Below are 19803 nucleotides of genomic sequence, written 5' to 3'. Positions count from 1 at the left end.
CTTCAGTAGAGCAGTTTCAGTGCTATGGAGAGATTTGAAGCCAGATTGGAATAACTCAAGGATAGCGTGATCCCCCAAAAACTGTTTCAACTGAGACTCCACAATTTTTTCCAGTAGTTTAGAGGTGAATGGGAGTCTGGAGACAGGCCGGAAGTTGGACATGACTGAGGGGTCAAGGTTAGGTTTTTTCAGGAGGGGCTGGACAGCAGCATGTTTAAAAGTCTTTGGCACCACACCTGAGGATAAACTGCTATTCAGAATAGCGAGGATAAAAGGACTCAGGGTAGGAAAAACTTCCTTTAGCAGTCGAGGGGGGACCACATCAAAAGGGGAACCAGATGGCTTCATGTTGCACATTACCTGCTCCAGAGAGGACAGAGAGATGGGCTCAAAGTGGTCAAACAACAGACTTGCAACACATCCAGGGTGTACCCCGCCCCTCACACAGTGATTGCTGGACATGGGCACTGGCAACCCCCAAGACCCAAAATGGAAGAAGTGGGTAAAAGATAATGGATGTATGGATGGATGTTTTTGGAACAGGGACAATCCCAGCATCCTTCCAACATTTTTGAACACACTGAGTCAGCAAAGACCTGTTAAAAATCTGATAGAAAATAGGACTCAGTTGTTTGGCACAATATTTAAACAACCAGTCACAAAAGTTGTTGGGTCTCTGGCTCTTGTTAATGCTAACAGAAGAGAAAGCCTTGATAATATCCATATGGTTAATGTTAAAGTGACAATTATCTCTGAGTTTATGACTCACTTCCTGCACCTCCCCGCTAAAATCAAAAACGTCAAACTGAGAATAAAAACAATTAGGAGCATTAGCAAATTCAGTGTCTGAGTCAACCCTTTCTAAACAGACAGTGCTTTGGTTTCATGCTGCACCAGACAGAGCCAAGTTTGTTTGCAGCCATTTTATTTCCCAGTTTTCTTTTATATTCATGTTTTGCCCTTAAAATGTCTATTATTAGCTCCTTAGTAGAAGTGTATATACTGTATCAGAGTCTGAGCCAGATTTAAAAGCTTTCCTCTTAACTTATATACAGTGAACCTTCGCTATAACGCGGTTCACCTTTCACGGTCTCGCTGCTTCACGGATTTGCATCGTGCATTGTGTTCTGCATTCTAAATTCTAAACATTCTCTCCAGTACAGTAGTTATTTGTAAAAAAACATTTATACAGTACCTTTATTTGTTAAACAAATGCTTGGGCCTGTATAAAGGTTTTGTTCTTTGGTTTGAATGTATTATGGAGTATTTCATTGTATAATAATTGTAAAAAAAAGTAAAGGTTACTACTTCACGGATTTCGCCTATCACAGGTTCTTTTTGGAACGTAACCCCATTGAAAAACGAGGGTTCACTGTATTACCTTTTACAGATTGTGTAATCCATGGCTTGTTTGGGAAAATGTTGACCTTTTTGCTTGGTATATTCACATCTCTGCAGAAGGACACATATGAACAAATTACATATGTGAGTTCATCTAGAATCCCACTATAGGCCTCCACAAACATTCCAATATGTGCTATGATAACAGTACTGCAGATATTGCAATGACTCATCAGTCCATATTTTAGTCACTTTCACAAGTACTCCCCCCTCTTTAAAACTTTAAGAAATCAGGTCACTTGTAAATGGGTTCCCAAAGTTCAATGGGATTAACCGGTCTAAATAAAGGTTGAATAAAAAAAAAACTGTTTTGTATTCTGGTAACAGGTGGACAGAGTTGGGCAGCAAGGTGACACAACTGGTAGAGCTGCTGCCTCTCAGCAAGCAAGTCCCTGGTTCAAATCCTGGTCTGGGGGCCTTTCTGGGTGGAGTTTGCATGTTCTCTCCGTGCATGTGTGGGTTTTCTCTGGGTACTCCGGTTTCCTTGCACAGACTAAAAACATGCATGTTAGGCTGATTGGTGACTCTAAATTGTTCCTAGGTGTGAGTGAGAGAGTGAATGGTTGTTTGTCTCATTTGTCTCTATGTGGCCCCGTGATGGACTTGTGACCTGTCCTGGGTGTACTCCGCCCCTCCCACAGTGATTACTGGACATGGGCACCGGCAACGCCCGTGACCCAAAATGGAAGAAGCGGGTAAAATATAATGGATGAATGGAGGATGGTGGACTGAGTTGTGATCACCATTTCCTAGAGGAGGTAGAGGGAAAGCTCTGTATACCTTTTTTACAGATCCATAGCAGAGGTCAATAGTCTTATCCCGTTTGGTGGAGCAGGATATACTTGTATACTGGGAATAACAAGAGAATGTCTTTTTGAGGGAGACATGGTTAAAATCTCCCAATGCAAAGCTTGGAGCTTCAAGGGATATAGATTGAAACCTCTGTGCAACATCATAAATAGTTCAACAGGCAGATAATAAGTTGGCTTTTGGGTGACTGTACAGGTCCTTCTCAAAAAATTAGCATATTGTGATAAAGGTCATTATTTTCCATAATGTAATGATAAAAATGAAACTTTCATATATTTCAGATTCATTGCACACCAACTGAAATATTTCAGGTCTTTAATTGTTTTAATACTGATGATTATGGCATACAGCTCATGAAAACCCAAAATGCCTGTCCCAAAAAATTAGCATATTTCATCCCACCAATGAAAGACAAGTGTTTTTAATACAAAAAACGCCAGCCATCAAATAATCATGTTCAGTTATGCACTCAATACTTGGTTGGGAATCCTTTTGCATGAATGACTGCTTCAATGTGGCGTGGCATGGAGGCAATCAGCCTGTGGCACTGCTGAGGTGTTATGGAGGCCCAGGATGCTTGGATAGCGGCCTTAAGCTCATCCAGAGTGTTGGGTCTTGCGTCTCTCAACTTTCTCTTCACAATATCCCACAGGTTCTCTATGGGGTTCAGGTCAGGAGAGTTGGCAGGCCAATTGAGCACAGTAATACCATGGTCAGTAAACCATTTACCAGTGGTTTTGGCACTGTGAGCAGGTGCCAGGTCGTGCTGAAAAATGAAATCTTCATCTCCATAAAGCTTTTCAGCAGATGGAAGCATGAAGTGCTCCAAAATCTCCTGATAGCTAGCTGCATTGACCCTGCCCTTGATAAAACACAGTGGATCAACACCAGCAGCTGACATGACACCCCAGACCATCACTGACTGTGGGTGCTTCACACTGGACTTCTGGCATTTTGGCATTTCCTTCTCCCCAGTCTTCCTCCAGACTCTGGCACCTTGATTTCCGAATGACATGCAAAATTTGCTTTCATCTGAAAAAAGTACTTTGGACCACTGAGCAACAGTCCAGTGCTGCCTCTCTGTAGCCCAGGTCAGGCGCTTCTGCTGCTGTTTCTGGTTCAAAAGTGGCTTGACCTGGGGAATGCGGCACCTGTAGCCCATTTCCTGCACACGCCTGTGCACGGTGGCTCTGGATGTTTCTACTCCAGACTCATTCCACTGCTTCCGCAGGTCCCCCAAGGTCTGGAATCGGCCCTTCTCCACAATCCTCCTCAGGGTCCAGTCACCTCTTCTCGTTGTGCAGCGTTTTCTGCCACACTTTTCCCTTCCCACAGACTTCCCACTGAGGTGCCTTGATACAGCACTCTGGGAACAGCCTATTTGTTCAGCAATTTCTTTCTGTGTCTTACCCTCTTGCTTGAGGGTGTCAATGATGGCCTTGTGGACAGCAGTCAGGTTGGCAGTCTTACCCATGATTGTGGTTTTGAGTAATGAGCAAGGCTGGGAGTTTTTAAAAGCCTCAAGAATCTTTTGCAGGTGTTTAGAGTTATGTTGTTGATTCAGATGGTTAGGTTAATAGCTTGTTTAGAGAACCTTTTCATGATATGCTAATTTTTTGGGACAGGCATTTTGGGTTTTCATGAGCTGTATGCCATAATCATCAGTATTAAAACAATTAAAGACCTGAAATATTTCAGTTGGTGTGCAATGAATCTGAAATATATGAAAGTTTCATTTTTATCATTACATTATGGAAAATAATGACCTTTATCACTATATGCTATAATTTTTTGAGATGGACCTCTATACAGCAGTAATCAAAGTCTAAAGGTCAAAGTCAAGGTTTCTTTATTTGTCATTCACCACACATGTGGTACATGTGGTGGAATGAAACTGAATACACGGGGTCCCAGTTATATCCAACAAAAGAATAAATTGTAAACAAAAACTGTAACAAGATCTAAGATATGAACTAAGAAATATGCTAAATTAAGAATAAGTTAAGCACTAGTAGTACAAAAACAATGCGCTGAACAAGAGCAATATGAACATACCATACCATACCATGCCATACCATTTTATTTATAGAGCACTTAAAACAGCAACAAGGCCAACCAATGTGCTGTACAGACAGAACAACAGGTAACACACAAAGCTAAATACCAAATGAGGTAAATCAGAAATATCAAAATAAAACCGATGCTGATAATGATGACTAACCAGTGGGGAGCATACAGGTTCAAACACAGATCATCTGGTGTTGAAAGCTACCGAACAGTAGTGGGTTTTTAAACAGGACTTGAAAACCGAGAGGGAGGGGGGCCTGTCTGATAAGCAGAGGTAACTCGTTCCAAAGTCTTGGTCCTGCTACAGTCACCTCTGCGCTTAAGATGAGTTCCTGGAACTGTGAGGAGCAACTGGTCCACTGACCTCAGGGAATGTGGTGGGACATACGGTTGTAGCAGATCAGAGAGACGGTGGTGGGGGGGGGGAGAAAATGTTCAGCGATTTGTAGACATACATGAGTATTTTGAACTGGATTAGAAGGGGAACCGGAAGCCAGTGCAGTGAGGCCAAAACTGGTGTAATGTGCTCGCTTTTGCTTGTACTGGTTGAAAATCAGGCTGCTGCATTCTGGACAAGTTGTAGTTGTGCAATGGAGGTCTGACTGATACCAAACAGGAGCGAATTGCTGTAATCAAGCCTAGATGTAATGAATGCATGTATTACTGTCTCCAGGTTATTTTTGGACAATATGGGCTTCAGTTTAGACAGCCGCCTCAGTTGGAAGAAACATGATTTAACAATCATGTTTATGTGACTGAAGTTTCAGGGAAGGGTCCATTATCACTCCCAGATTAGTGACTCTTTGTTTTTCTGACAGGGTTAGAGTGGAGAGGTTGATACAGTGGTTTGTGATCGTGTCGTTCGGAGGGAACAACATGACTTCAGACTTCTTTTCATTGAAACTTAAGAAATTTAAAGCCATCCAGTCCCTGATGTCAGCTAGGCAGTCGAGCAGAGGTTGAATAGAGCATGTGCTATTGTGTCTTAGTGGGAATACATTTGACGGTCATTGGCGTAGAAGTGGAAGGGCATGTTGTGTTTCCGGAAAATAGCACCTAGTGGCAGCAGGTATAAAGAGAATAGGAGGGGACCCAGGATGGACCCCTGCGGAACCCCCATTTAAGCTCTGACACTGCATTGCTAAACTCCTTGATGGAGACACAAAAGGATCTGTCAGCGAGGTAAGATCTGAACCAATTGAGGGCTGACCCTGAGATGCCCACCCACTGCTCCAACCTAGCAATGAGGACCTCATGGTCGATGGTGTCAAAGGCGACTGTGAGGTCCAACAGGACAAGCAGCACAGAATCACCGGTATCAGTGGTTAAGAAAATGTCAGTAAAGACCTTCAGCAGGGCAGTTTCAGTGCTATGGAGAGGTTTAAAGCCAGATTGGAATAGCTCTAAGATGGCATGGCCCTCTAGGAAGCACTTCAACTGGGACTCGAATATTTTCTCCAGTAGTTTTGAAACAAATAGGAGTTTGGAGACAGGCTGGAAGTTGGATACGACTGAGGGGTCAAGGTTTGTTTTTTCAAGAGAGGCTGGACAGCAGCATGTTTAAAGGTTTTTGGCACCACGCCAGTGGATAAACTACTGTTTACTATGACAAGAATGGACGGACCTTGAGTAGGAGAAACCTCCTTTAGTAGTCGAGGGGGGACCACATCAAAGGGGGAACCAGAAGGTTTCAAGCTGCACATGACCTGCTCTAGAGAAGATAGAGTGATGGGTTCAAAATGGTCAAATAGAGCTAAAGATTGAGTTGGGATGGATGAGTCATGAGTTGAAGGGGAAATGAGAGCCCGAGTGGTCGCAATTTTTTCTAAAAAGAAATGTAAGAAGTTGTCGCACAGCTCAGTCGAGGCTTCCAGATGTGATGGTTCAGTGAGGTGGAGAACAGAGTTTAGGGTAGAGAAGAGGACACGTGGGTTGCAAGAGTTTGAGGTAATTATATCGAGAAGTATTTGGATTTAGCAGCTTTCACTGTTTTCTGATAACGGCGCCAACTTTCTTTAAGTATTTGAAAAGAGACCTGCAGCCTGTCTTTCCTCCACTTTCGTTCTGCCCTCCTACATTGCTGTCTAACGGCCTTGGTGACGTCACTCAGCCAAGGTTCTGCTCTGAGTTTTGATATTTTGGTTTTAACAGGTGCAACATGATCCAGAGTCTTTAAGCAGACGGAGTTGAACTGGGATGTCAGCTCCTCAGTAGTGGTGAGAAACACCGGCGGCTGAATTATCATTTCAGAGTTATGAACATCTGTGGAACGTGCAGCAGTGAAATGGTTAATGGCCCTGCTACTACGTGCAAGAATGCATGGCTTAGGAGTTAGATGGGAGAGGGTGAACTCAAACCGGACTGTCATGTGGTCTGAAAAAACATTATCACCAATTTCAAGATTACTAACAGTCACATCATGAGTTAAAACCAGGTCCAGTGTATGTCCGCGCTCTTGGGTGGGACCGTTTACATGCTGAGTTAGATTAAATTAGTCCAATAAATCTAAAAAGTCCTTAACCAAGGGCTTCTCCTGACAGCACACATGCAAATTAAAGTCCCCAATAATGAAAACATGATTATATGTTGGTGTGATTTCAGCCAAGAAATCAGAAAACTCATTTATGAAATCCTTAGATCGAGTTGGGCGGTAGAGGAGTGCAAATAACATCGGAGGCGAATGGCCGAGTTCAAAAACACTCAGCTCAAAGCTGGCACGGGAAACTGGGATGGGCAGTTGTTTACAGTCAAAAGTTGATTTGAATATTGTTACTAATCCACTACCACGCCGGCCTGATGGCCACTGTGCGTTAAAATACAGACAGTTCGGTGGCAATTATTCCGTCAAGGCGCTAGACTCACCCAGAAACATCCAAGTCTCTTGTGATACAAAAAAAAAGTCCAAATCCTGCTCTTGAAAGTAGTCCCTGAGGATCAAAGTTTTGTTAGTAACAGATCTTGCATTGACCAAACACATCCGGATACTGTCTGAAGTGGAGCCAGCAGCAGTGAAGTTTGCGCACATCAGTGTCCGCAGGTTTTCAATAACAGCCCCTCCAGGTTGGCCCAAGCTGCGCACCGGCTGACAACTCCCGTTGTTTACCTGGCCCGTGCACGTGGGAAGCTGGCAATGGAAACCATGACCACCAGCTGAAGAGGAAGATGCAGCGCGCACGACTTTAAGCTTTACCAGCCGCCCAACGTTTTTTCCCCGGCATCTAAAGCGATATCTCTGGGCAGGGAGGTGAGGAGCGCAGCGGAGGTAAGCTGGCACGTCCGCCAGCAGGGGGGGAAGGAGGGGGGTGGTCGAGAGGTACGCTCATATTGGCCCAAATAAGCGACATTGGTGACAGAAAAATGAAGATCCAGAAGCTGTTGTTGGTCATACTCCAGCAGCGAGTTTATGTCCCAGATAAAAAACCGAAGAAAACATAAATAATCCAAACACCATCAGCAGAGGTGGATTGCAAGCCATGTACACGGGCGCCATCTTACCGGAAGTTCAGTTCAGAGACTGTGTGAGCTGATGAGTATGCATGAACACAGCAATGTGAAATAAATCAGTGGCATAAGATCAGCAACATGGATAGTCTCAATCTACACAGTGGAGTTACCACCTGACTTATAGCTAAACCCCACTGCAGCCTCTCCTCTAAGGGGTATAACGAACTAAGTTTAACACTTGAGTATTACCCAGAGTAATTTAGGTTAATTTTACTTAGGCTGTGTTGAAGGTGACTCACCCAGATTTGTTAACGACCTTCATCTGTGAACCACACCCTTATCTCACTCGGTGGCTCGTCCAACCTAGCAGCTGGAGTTGGATCGTCATTCACAGGGAACCTCACATTAACGGTCATTCACTTTTGTTGTAGAATGGCAATTCTTACTGATTTGGTTCTTTTTAGAATCCAGGAATAGGGTTCCAGGACATTGTCTTAATATTCACAGCTGATTAACAAAAAAGTCCAAATCTAAAGTGTGTTCAAAAACTCCATCGAATAAAAGGGAGAAAAATCCAAAAATACAAAGGCAACTTCAGAATCTCATAATGCAGAAAAAAAAATCCAATATTCGAAACTTGAGTTGGCTTTCAGGTCTAGGCTGAACTGAGAAAAAAAGTATTTTTCTCTTCATATCTTCAAGTTCCCTTTAGTTACTGAATGTGTCAATGGACTGTCCTTTAAAACTCTCCAAGTGTTTCAGCCCGGATCGTTAATGTTGAACCTTGTAATACATTTGTCTGCCCATTGCATAATTTTTGCATAGCAACAGCCAAGGATACAGACTATTCTACAACGTCAGATCACATGTTCAACGTCACTGTCATTGCTAAAATTACAAACCGGATTCCAAAAACTTTGGGACACTAAACAAATTGTGAATAAAAACTGAATGCAATGATGTGGAGGTGCCAACATCTTATATTTTGTTCAGAATAGAACACAAATCACAGATCAAAAGTTTAAACTGAGAGAATGTATAATTTTAAGGGAAAAAATATGTTGTTTCCAAATTTCATGGCATCAACAAATCCCCAAAAAGTTGGGACAAGTCCATTTTTACCTATGTGTGGCATCCCCCGTTCTTCTTACAAGACTCAACAGACATCTGGGGACAACACTCAACAGACGTCTGTGGACAGAGGAGACCAGTTTCTCAAGTTTAGAAATAGGAATGCTCTCCCATTCATGTCTAATACAGGCCTCTAACTGTTCAATCGTCTTGGGCCTTCTTTGTCGCACCTTCCTCTTTATGATGCGGCAAATGTTCTCTATAGGTGAAAGATCTGGACTGCAGGCTGGCCATTTCAGTACCCAGATCCTTCTCCTACGTAGCCATGATGTTGTGATTGCTACAGAATGTGGTCTGGCATTATCGTGTTGAAAAATGCAGGGTCTTCCCTGAAAGAGATGACGTCTAGATGGGAGCATATGTTGTTCTAGAACCTGAACATAGTTCTCTGCATTAATACCATAACATACCAATTTATTTATATATCACTTTAAACAGTGACAAAGCACACCAAAGTGCTGTACAGGGACAAACAGAATAAGCACATAGCAACAGATTACATAACAGGTCACCAAAAAGTAGAAACCAACAAAAACAATAATGGATAACAACAACAACCGCAACATGACCAACACAGTGTGATGCACACAGACTCAGAACAGATCACACAGTGCTGAAAGCCAGGGAATAAAAGTGTGTTTTTAAGCGAGATTTAAAAACTGTGAGGAGGGGGCCTGTCTAACGAGCAGAGGTAACTCATTCCAAAGTCTTGGGCCTGCTACAGAGAAGGCCCTGTCACCTCTGCGCTTGAGGCGGGTTCCAGGGACTGTTAGGAGTAACTGGTCTGCTGATCTGAGAGAACGTGGTGGGACATACGGCTGGAGCAGATCAGTAAGATAGGAGGGGGCAGAGCTGTTTAGTGATTTATAGACATACAAGAGTATTTTGAATTTGATTCGAAGGTGAACCGGAAGCCAGTGTAGGGAGGCCAAAACAGGTGTAATGTGCTCTCTTTTGCTTGTGCTGGTCAAAAACCGGGCTGCTGCATTTTGGACCAGTTGGAGTCTAGCTATGGAGGTCTGACTGATACCAAAAAGGAGTGAGTTGCAATAGTCGAGCCTGGATGTAATGAATGCATGAATTACTGTCTCCAGGTTATTTTTGGACAATATGGGCTTCAGCTTAGACAGACGCCTCAGCTGGAAAAAGCAGGATTTAACAATCATATTTACATGATTGTTGAGTTTCAGAGAAGGGTCAAGTATCACTCCTAGATTAGTGACTCTTTGTTTCACTAACGGTGACAGAACGGATAGGTCGATACAGTGGATGGTGATTGTGTCATTGGGAGGAAACAGCATAACTTCAGATTTATTCTCGTTGAAACTCAAGAAATTTAAAGCCATCCAATCTCTGATGTCAGCCAGGCAGTCCAGTAACGGTTGAATAGAGCGAGTACCGTTGAGTCTGAGGGGGAAGTAGATTTGGTAGTCGTCGGCGTAGAAATGAAAAGGTATGTTATGTTTCCTGAAAATAGCACCTAGTGGCAGCAGGTATAAAGAAAATAAAAGAGGACCAAGGATGGACCCTTGCGGTACCCCCCATTAAACGCTGCCGAGGCTGAACTAAAATCTTTGATAGAGACACAAAAGGACCTGTCAGCGAGGTAAGATCTAAACCCTTAGAGGGCTGACCCAGTGATGCCCACCCACTGCTCTAACCTCGCAATGAGGATCTCATGGTCGATTGTATCAAAGGCAGATGTGAGGTCCAGTAAGAGAAGGAGCACAGAATCACCAGCGTCTGTGAATAGGAGAATGTCGTTAAAAACCTTGAGTAGAGCAGTTTCAGTGCTGTGGAGAGGTTTAAAGCCAGACTGGAATAGCTCTAAGATGGCATTATCCTCTAGAAAGCATTTCAGCTGGGACTCCACAATTTTTTCCAGTAGTTTAGCGACAAATGGAAGTCTGGAGACAGGCCGGAAGTTGGACATGACTGAGGGGTCAAGGCTAGGTTTTTTCAGGAGAGGTTGGACAGCAGCATGTTTAAAAGTTATTGGTACCACACCTGAGGCCAAGCTGCTGTTCACAATGCCAAGAACAGGAGGGCCCAGAACAGGAAGAAGCTCCTTAAGGAGTCGAGGGGGGACAACGTCAAAAGGGGAGCCAGATGGCTTCATGCCGCACATGACCTACTCCAGGGAAGACAGAGAGATGGGCTCGAAGTGGTCAAGAACAGCAACACAATGAGATGGGATGGACGGATCATGAGCAGGTGGAGAAATGAGTGCCCGGGTGTTTGCAACTTTTTCAGAAAAGAAATGGAGGAAGTTTTCACACAGCTCAGTTGAGGCTTCTAGAGGTGAAGGTTCACTGAGGTGTAGAACTGAGTTCAGGGTGGAAAAAAGGGCTCGGGGGTTGTGGGAGTTTGAGGCAATTATCGCCGAAAAGAACTTCGATTTGGCGGCTTTAACTGCCTTCTGATAATGACGCCAACTCTCCTTTAGGATTTGAAAAGAAACCTACAGCATGTCTTTCCTCCACCTGCGTTCTGCTCTCCTACACTGCTGTCTAACGGCTTGAGTGACGTCATTAAGCCATGGTTCTGATAAAAGTTTTGTTTTCCTGGTTTTAACAGGAGCAACACGGTCCAGAATATTGAAGCAAACAGAGTTAAGCTGAGAGGTTAGCTCCTCGGTGGAGAGAGACACTGAGAGCTGATCGATCCTCTCAGAGCTAAAAGATTCAGTAAAACGTGCAGCAGTGAAACGGTTAATGGCGCGTGAAGTACGTGCAGAATCACATGACTTAGCAGTAGGACAAGGCGGGATGATATCAAACAAGACAGGCATGTGGTATGAGAGAACGTTGTCACCGATTACCAAATTACAAACAGAGACATCACGTGTTAAAATGAGATCCAGAGTGTGACCGTGTTGTTAGGTGGGACCATTTACATGTTGAGTTAAATTAAATGAGTCCAACAGATCAAGGAAGTACTTCACTAACGGCTTCTCCTGACAACAGACGTGAATATTAAAGTCATCAACGATAATAAAGTGATCATATTTTGGTGTGATGTAAGCCAGAAAATCAGAGAATTCACTTATGAAGTCCTTGGAACGAGGGGGGCGATAAACAATCGCGCACAGAACGGGAGGAGAATGTCCGAGTTCAAAAGCACTCAGCTCAAAACTGGAGCAGGGCATGAGGGTGGACTACTGTTTACAGGAAAAGTTTGATTTAAATACAGTTAATATTCCACCACCCCGCCGACCTGATGGCCGCGGGGCATTAAAACACAGACAGTCAGGATGGTGCCTTTCCAGACATGCAAGCTGCCCATGCCACAAGCGCTCATGCAACACCATACCATCAGTGATACAGGCTTCTGAACGGAGCATTGATAACAACTTGGGCTATCCTTGTCCTCTCTGGTCTGGATGACATGGCATCCCAGTGTTCCATAAAGAACTTCAAATCGTGGCTCATCTGACCACAGAACAGTCTTCCATTTTGCCACACTCCATTTTAAATGACCCCTGGCCCAGTGCAAACGTCTGAGCTTGTGGAGCTTGCTTAGAAATGGCTTCCTCTTTTCACTGTAGAGTTTCAGCTGGCAACGGCGGATGGCACGGTGGATTGTGTTCACTGACAATGCTTTCTGGAAGTATTCCTGAGCCCATTCTGTTATTTCCTTGACAGTGGCATTCCTGTTTGAGGTGCAGTGACATTTAAGGGCCCAGAGATCACGAGCATCCAGTAGAGTTTTACGGCCTTGACCCTTACGCACAGCAATTGTTTAAGATTCTCTGAATCTTTTGATGATGTTATGCACGGTTGATGATGATAACTTAAAAGTCTTTGCTATTTTACACTGGGTAACACCATTCTGGTATTGTTGCACTATCTTTCTGCGCAACAATGGTGGAATTGGTGATCCTCTTACCATCTTGGCTTCTGAGAGACACTGACACTCTGAGAAGCTCTTTTTATACCCAATCATGTTGTCAGTTGACCTAATTAGTGTTAATTGGTCTTCCAGCTGTCCGTTATATGCTCAATTTCCTTTTTCCAGCCACCTATTGCTACTTGTCCCAACTTTTTTGGGATTTGTTGACACTGTGAAATTTTGAATCAACATATTTTTCCTTTAAAATGTTACATTTACTCAGATTAAACTTTTGATCTGTCATCTATGTTATATTACGAATAAAATATTGACATTTGCCATCTCCACATCATTCAGTTTTTATTCACAATTTGTTTAGTGTCCCAACTTTTTTGGAATCAGGTTTGTATCTTTGACTGCCACTAGGTCTGTTTTCCTATTTTTCTACAGAGATCTTCCTCTTTTTCTGCAGAGAGCCTCTTCACTTAAGGTAACTAGTTCCTGTTTTTGCAGACAACTTCCTCTTTTTCCTCTTATTGACCTGGCCATCTGTTCAGACGTCCACTTCCTATGGTGACTTGACTTACGGACATTATAAACGGTGAACTTGACCTATGACCGTTGATTCTCTTCATTTTTAGTCAGTAACACTAATTAATTTACTCTTAATCATTTAAAGTTAATTCACTTTCAATATAAGCTTTCCCTATAATATCCTAATTTGAGTTCTATACTTTCTTCAACATTAATTAATTAAATCTTAATTCATAAGATTTCACACTCTTAAAACATAGTACATTAGATAGACTTCACACACTGTTACATACTGAGGTCAGCAGACCAGTTGCTCCTCACAGTCCCAGGAACTCGTCTTAAGCGCAGAGGTGACAGGGCCCTCTCTGTAGCAGGACCAAGACTTTGGAACGAGTTACCTCTGCTTGTCAGACAGGCCCCCTCCCTCTCGGTTTTCAAGTCCCGTTTAAAAACTCACTATATTCAATAGCTTTCAACACAAGATGATCTGTGTTTTGATCCTGTATCCTCCACACTGGTTTGTCATCATTATCTGCATTGTTTTTTGTCTATATTCTGATTTACCTCATTTTGTATTTTGCTTTGTGTGTTACCGGTTGTTCTGTCTGTACAGCACTTTGGTTGGCCTTGTTGCTGTTTTAAGTGCTTTATAAATAAAGTGGTATGGTATGGGTATGGTATACTATTATATAGATTTGTTTCAGTAAATAAACCTTTCTTGCTATTTCAGAACACATACTCAGGGATCTGTGGTTTGTACTTCTCTTAACCTTCTTTTAGATCATGAGAACTGACTTCATAGTTCACCTGTAATGCACATCACTTGACAGCTGCCAGACATAGCTTTTCCTTTTGTGAGTAAAAGCTGTTTTACGTTGTGATTGTTCAGCTAGACTTAAGGAGAAGGATCCGGTTGCCAAATAAATGCAGGATTTGTACTTTTTTACTTGCAAAGTTGTTAAGGTTCCTTAGGAGTTGATCAGACTCTCTTGGCTGGCTACTGTTCGTTGATTGACGGCTTTGAAATTGATTACTGGTCTCCAGCTCCATCCAGCTGACTCGGGTTTCTTTACTGCTTGAATGGGGCTGTTTTTTTTCATTCAACCTTTAATTAAACAAATAAGTCACATTGAGCCTCAAAGACTTAATTATAAGTGAGACCTGTTTGTTCTAACTTGGAGTAAGCTGTTGGGGGAAAAAGGTTTTTTTGTGTTTCCTTGACTGATGAAGCCTTCTGAACAGAAACGTTTCAGCACAAAAAAAAAAAGAAACTGTCCAGATGACCTGACTGAAAAATGTTGGATTGTATACCTGGATAATTGAGCATGGACTTTTGTTGTTTTCAACCAGTTTGACAAGACTGTCATCAAGGAAGAGGGCCGGCAATGGAGGAGGGGGCGTACCAAAAAGACCATCTTATCACAAGCAGAACTGGTTTGTTCCACTTTGGACTAAGCTGTTGGGGGAAGAATCAGTTTTGTTAATAATAATAATAATAATAATAATAATAATAATAATAATAATAAATTTTATTTCAGGGCGTCTTTCAAAAACTCAAGGTCACCTTACAAAAACAATTAAAATCAGCAATTAATAAAAACAGAATCAACAAATAATTAAAAATAATTCACAATAAAACAACACTTAAAACAAAGTTAAAACAAAATTAAAGCGAATATGCCAGTTTAAACAGGTGTGTTTTCAGTTGTGATTTAAAAGAGGGAAGTGAGTCTGTGTTCCTGATGACAGGAGGGAGGGAGGGAGTTCCAGAGCTGAGGAGCAGAGTGACTGAAGGCTCTGTTCCCCATGGTGACGAGACGGGCAGAAGGAACAATAAAATGAGTGGCAGATGAGGATCTGAGGGAACGGGAAGCAGTGGAGATGTGAAGCAGATCACACAGGTAAGGAGGGGCAAGGTTATGGATGCACTTGAACGTGAGAGTTAAGATTTTAAAATTTATTCTAGCTTCTATGGGCAACCAGTGAAGCTGCTGCAGAACCGGGGTGATGTGTTCTCTGAATGGAGTGCAAGTTATGACCCGAGCTGCAGAGTTCTGGAGGAGTTTGAGTTTATGGAGAGTCTTATTCAGGAGACCAAAAAGAAGAGAGTTGCAATAATCAATTCTGGAGGTGATAAGGCTATGGACAAGGATTGTAGCAGCGTGAGGAGTAAGAAAGGGACGAAGTCGGTTGATGTTACGTAAATGGAAGTATGCAGACTGGGTGATAGTGTTAATATGAGATTGAAATGAAAGCATATTATCAAGTATGACACCCAGACTCTTTACCTGAGGGGAAGGAAGAACATGGGAGTTGTCAATATTGATAGAAAAACTCTGCGATTTGGTTAAAGTGGAGACTGTGCCAACAAGTAAAACTTCTGTTTTCTTACTGTTGAGTTTAAGACAATTTGAGGAAAACCATGATCTCATTTCCATAAGACAGTCTGATAGGGAGGAAGGTGGAAGAGATGAATTGGGTTTTGAGAAAATGTAGAGCTGGGTGTCATCTGCGTAACAGTGAAAATTGACATTATGTTTACGGAATATGTGGCCAAGAGGGAGCATATACATAATAAATAAAAGGGGCCCTAATACAGAACCCTGGGGCACACCTGCAGCAATGGGAAACAAACTTGAGGAATGGGTTTTAAATTGAATAAACTGAGTGCAGCCTGAAAGATATGAATTAAACCAAGCAAGTTGTAAGGGTCCCACTGCCTGCAGCCTGCCTTGCCTGGTTTTTCAGGCGCTCGTCAACGATGTCCTGCGCGACTTTATTGGTAATTTTGTTTTCGTCTACCTTGACGACATTCTTATTTTTTCTCGCGATCCCACTCAGCACCTACTCACGTCCGCACGGTTCTTTAGCGGCTGCTGGAGAACCAGTTGGTCGTTAAGGCGGAGAAATGTGAGTTTAATACCTCCACCGTCTCCTTCCTGGGTTTTATTTTCGAGGGCGGATGTTGTCGAACCAACCCCGAGAAAACCAGGGCTGTAGTCGACTGGCCGACCCCCGAGTCCATGAAACAGTTACAGCATTTCCTAGGCTTCGCAAATTTTTACAGGCGTTTTATTAAGGATTATAGTCGTGTCGCCGCCCCCCTGTCTCAGCTCACTTCTACCGCCCGTGCTTTTCACTGGACCCCAGAGGCTGAGGCCACCTTCAAGAAGCTCAAGTCCCTCTTTTCCTCCACGCCCATCTTCTGCCATCCAGACCCCACACACCAGTTCATTCTGGAGGTGGATGCCTCTGACACTGGAGTAGGGGCGGTTCTTTTTCAGCGATCACCTGCAGACAACAAAGTTCATCACTGCGCCTTCTTTTCCCGACGTCTCTCTCAATCGGAGCGCAATTATGACGTGGGCAACCGCGAGCTGTTGGCGGTCAAGCTCGTGTTAGAGGAATGGCGGCACTGGTTGGAAGGCACAGAGATCCCTTTTTTGATTTGGACTGACCACAAAAACCTTACTTATCTTAGGAACGCCAAGCGTCTGACCCCCGTCAGGCCCGTTGGTTGCTTTTTTTTAATAGATTTAATTTTGTCCTTACTTTCTGTCCGGGCTCAAAGAACATCAAACCCGACACCCTGTCCAGACAGTTTGCTCCTCCCGACACACCTGAGGGTTCCGATACCATTGTTCCCCCCACCTGCGTTGTTGGCTCCTTCTCCTGGCCCATCGCCACTACCGTTCAGGAGGCCCTCCTCTCCGAACCCGATCCTGGTGGTGGTCCCCCCGGTACCCTCTTTGTTCCTTCCAGTTTGCAGTCCGACGTGCTCCAGTGGCTCCACACGAACAAGCTCTCTTGCCACCCTGGAGTCAACCGCATGCTTGCCCTCACTAAAACTCACTTCTGGTGGCCCTCCATGTCCAAGGATATAAAAGACTTTGTTTCGGCCTGTCCCATCTGTGCCAGAAACAAGTCCGGTACCCAACCTCCGGCTGGCCCCCTGCTTCCCCTCCCAACCCCTAGTCGCCCCTGGTCCCGCATTGCCCTTGATTTTGTGACCGGCCTTCCCCCGTCTGAAGGCAACACCACCATCCTCACTGTTGTTGACCGTTTTTCGAAGGCTGTTCACTTTGTTCCCCCTTTCTAAGCTCCCCTCTGCCCTCGAGACCGCTCACCTTCTCACCCTTCATGTTTTCAGGCTCCATGGTATCCCTTCGGACATCGTCTCTGACCGAGGCCCACAGTTCATCTCCCAGGTGTGGCACTCCTTCTGCAAGTCGCTCGGGGCGTCCGTTAGCATTACCTCCGGCTACTATCCTCAGGCTAACGGGCAAGCTGAGCGCTGCAATCAGGAGTTGGAGTCCACCCTGCGTTGCCTGGTCGAGTCCAAGCCATCATCATGGAGTCAACATCTGGTTTGGGTAGAATACGCCCACAACTCCCACCGTTCCTCTGCTACTGGTATGTCCCCCTTCCAGGCCTCCCTTGGCTACCTTCCCCCTCTCTTTCCCAGTCTAGAGCTCGACTGCTCGGTCCCATCCGTGCAGCACCACTTCCGGCGTTGTCGTCACGTCTGGTGCCAGGCCAGGGCGGCCCTCCTTAGGACCGCGGCCCAGGCAAAACGGTTTGCGGACCGCCACCGTTCAGCGACACCCGCCTACCAGGTTGGCCAGCAGGTTTGGTTGTCCACTAGAGACATTAAACTGTGGGACACCCCCCGCAAGCTGGCTCCCCTCTTCATTGGGTCCTTCCCCATTACCCGCGTCATCAACCCCTCTGCGGTTCGTCTCCAACTCCCCAGGGCCATGAGGATTCACCCAACCTTTCACGTCTCCCAGGTCAAGCCCGTCTCTCTCAGTCCCTTGTGCCCCCCTTCTGACCTTCCCCCGCCACCCCGCCTGATCGACAACCACCCTGCGTTCACCGTCAGATCCATCCTGGACGTGCGACGCAGGGGTAGAGGTTTCCAGTACCTGGTCGATTGGGAGGGGTACGGTCCTAAGGAGAGGTCATGGATTCCCAGATCTTTTATCCTCGATCCCAGCCTCATCTCCAGGTTTTTAAGGGACCACCCCGAGAAGCGCCTCAGGTCGCCTGGAGGTGATTCTTGGGGGGGGGGGTACTGTAAGGGTCCCACTGCCTGCAGCCTGCCTTGCTGATGGCCGCTGATTAACAACACCTGGCGGTCATCAGCCTGATGAGCCTCTCCATCTACAAAAGGCTGCAGCCCAGTGTGACTCATCGCTGGAGCATATCACCTCTCATGGTATAGTACTGTTGAGCTTGATATGTCTAGGTGAAAAGAATTTGTTCACCTGTGTTCTCTTTTCCAGTTTCCTGGTTCCTCGTGTTTTTGGATCTCCTCGTGACCTGATCTGGATCCCTCGGCCTGTCAGGTATTCCTCGTGCCATTTTTGCCTCCAGTTGCCAGCCTTCCTCGTTCCCTTGGACCCTCATTGGATTTCCCTCCGCTGCTTACTCCTTGGACTGAAGGACCAGCTCCCCTCCTTCGGATTTGGACTGTAAGGACAAAAACGCTCTTCAAACAAACCACTCAGGTCTTCCCCTCTGGACCAACATTAACCTGTCGTCCCTCTTTCCAGGAGTTGCTGAGAAGTAGCGTGTGGATTAATTCTCACTGTAAATAATAAACACTGTTCTTTTGTACTTCCCCTGTGTCTGCCTCGTTCTGGGCCTCATACCATCTGGGTTCCTCGCGCAATCCTAACACAAGTGGAGTATGACTGATACCAATGGATGCTAGTCTGTTCAGGAGGATATTATGAGAAATAGTGTCAAATGCCACACTGAGATCAAGGAGGATGAGAATGTTGAGGAGACCAGAATCAGCTGCCATCAAAAGGTCATTGGTGATTCTTAATAAAGCTGTTTCAGTACTGTGGTGGGGGCGGAAACCAGACTGGAATTGTTCATAAAATTATGTTTATTGAGGTGTGAGTGAAGCTGAGAGGCAACAACTTTCTCAATGATTTTTTAAATAAAAGGAAGATTAGATATTGGTCGAAGGTTATCAAACTTATTAGGATCTGAACCAGGCTTTTTTAGAATTGGAGTGACAGAAGCTGTTTTCAGAGATGAAGGAACAATTCCAGTATTAAGGGAAGAGTGAATGATAGTGGTTATGAGAGGAACCAATGTGGGGAGACAAGCTTTAAGTAAAACTGTGGGAAGAGGGTCAAGCTGGCAGGTGGATGATTTTGATTTATGAATAATATTTGTTATATCTGTAGATGAACATATTCTGTGATATATTCATAAATTAAACGGATTCATTTATTTTTCTGGACTGAATAATGTCGTGCATTGAATTTAATAAAATGGATCGTGAGACGTTAATTTTCTTTGACCCATCAAATGAATGCGGTCATTTATTTACAGAATCAAAGTTTAACATCACACATTTACATTAATTTGGCAAATTGAAAAATAACAACATGGCTAATTTAGCAAGCTGTACAATTAGAAACCATACGGCGATGGTTTTCTCACTTCACAACAGACATTTCTGAAAATATCTGGAATGATTTCTAGCAGATAGAAGAGTTTTAAAGATGGAAATGAAGTTTAGAGTGAAGGAAAAGATGGATGAGGGAAATGTGTCAGTATCAGCAA

Source organism: Nematolebias whitei, chromosome 10 (assembly GCF_014905685.2).
Source record: "Nematolebias whitei isolate Nwh7 chromosome 10, NemWhi1, whole genome shotgun sequence".
Lineage (NCBI taxonomy): Eukaryota > Metazoa > Chordata > Actinopteri > Cyprinodontiformes > Rivulidae > Nematolebias > Nematolebias whitei.
This window is presented reverse-complemented; position numbering follows the sequence as displayed.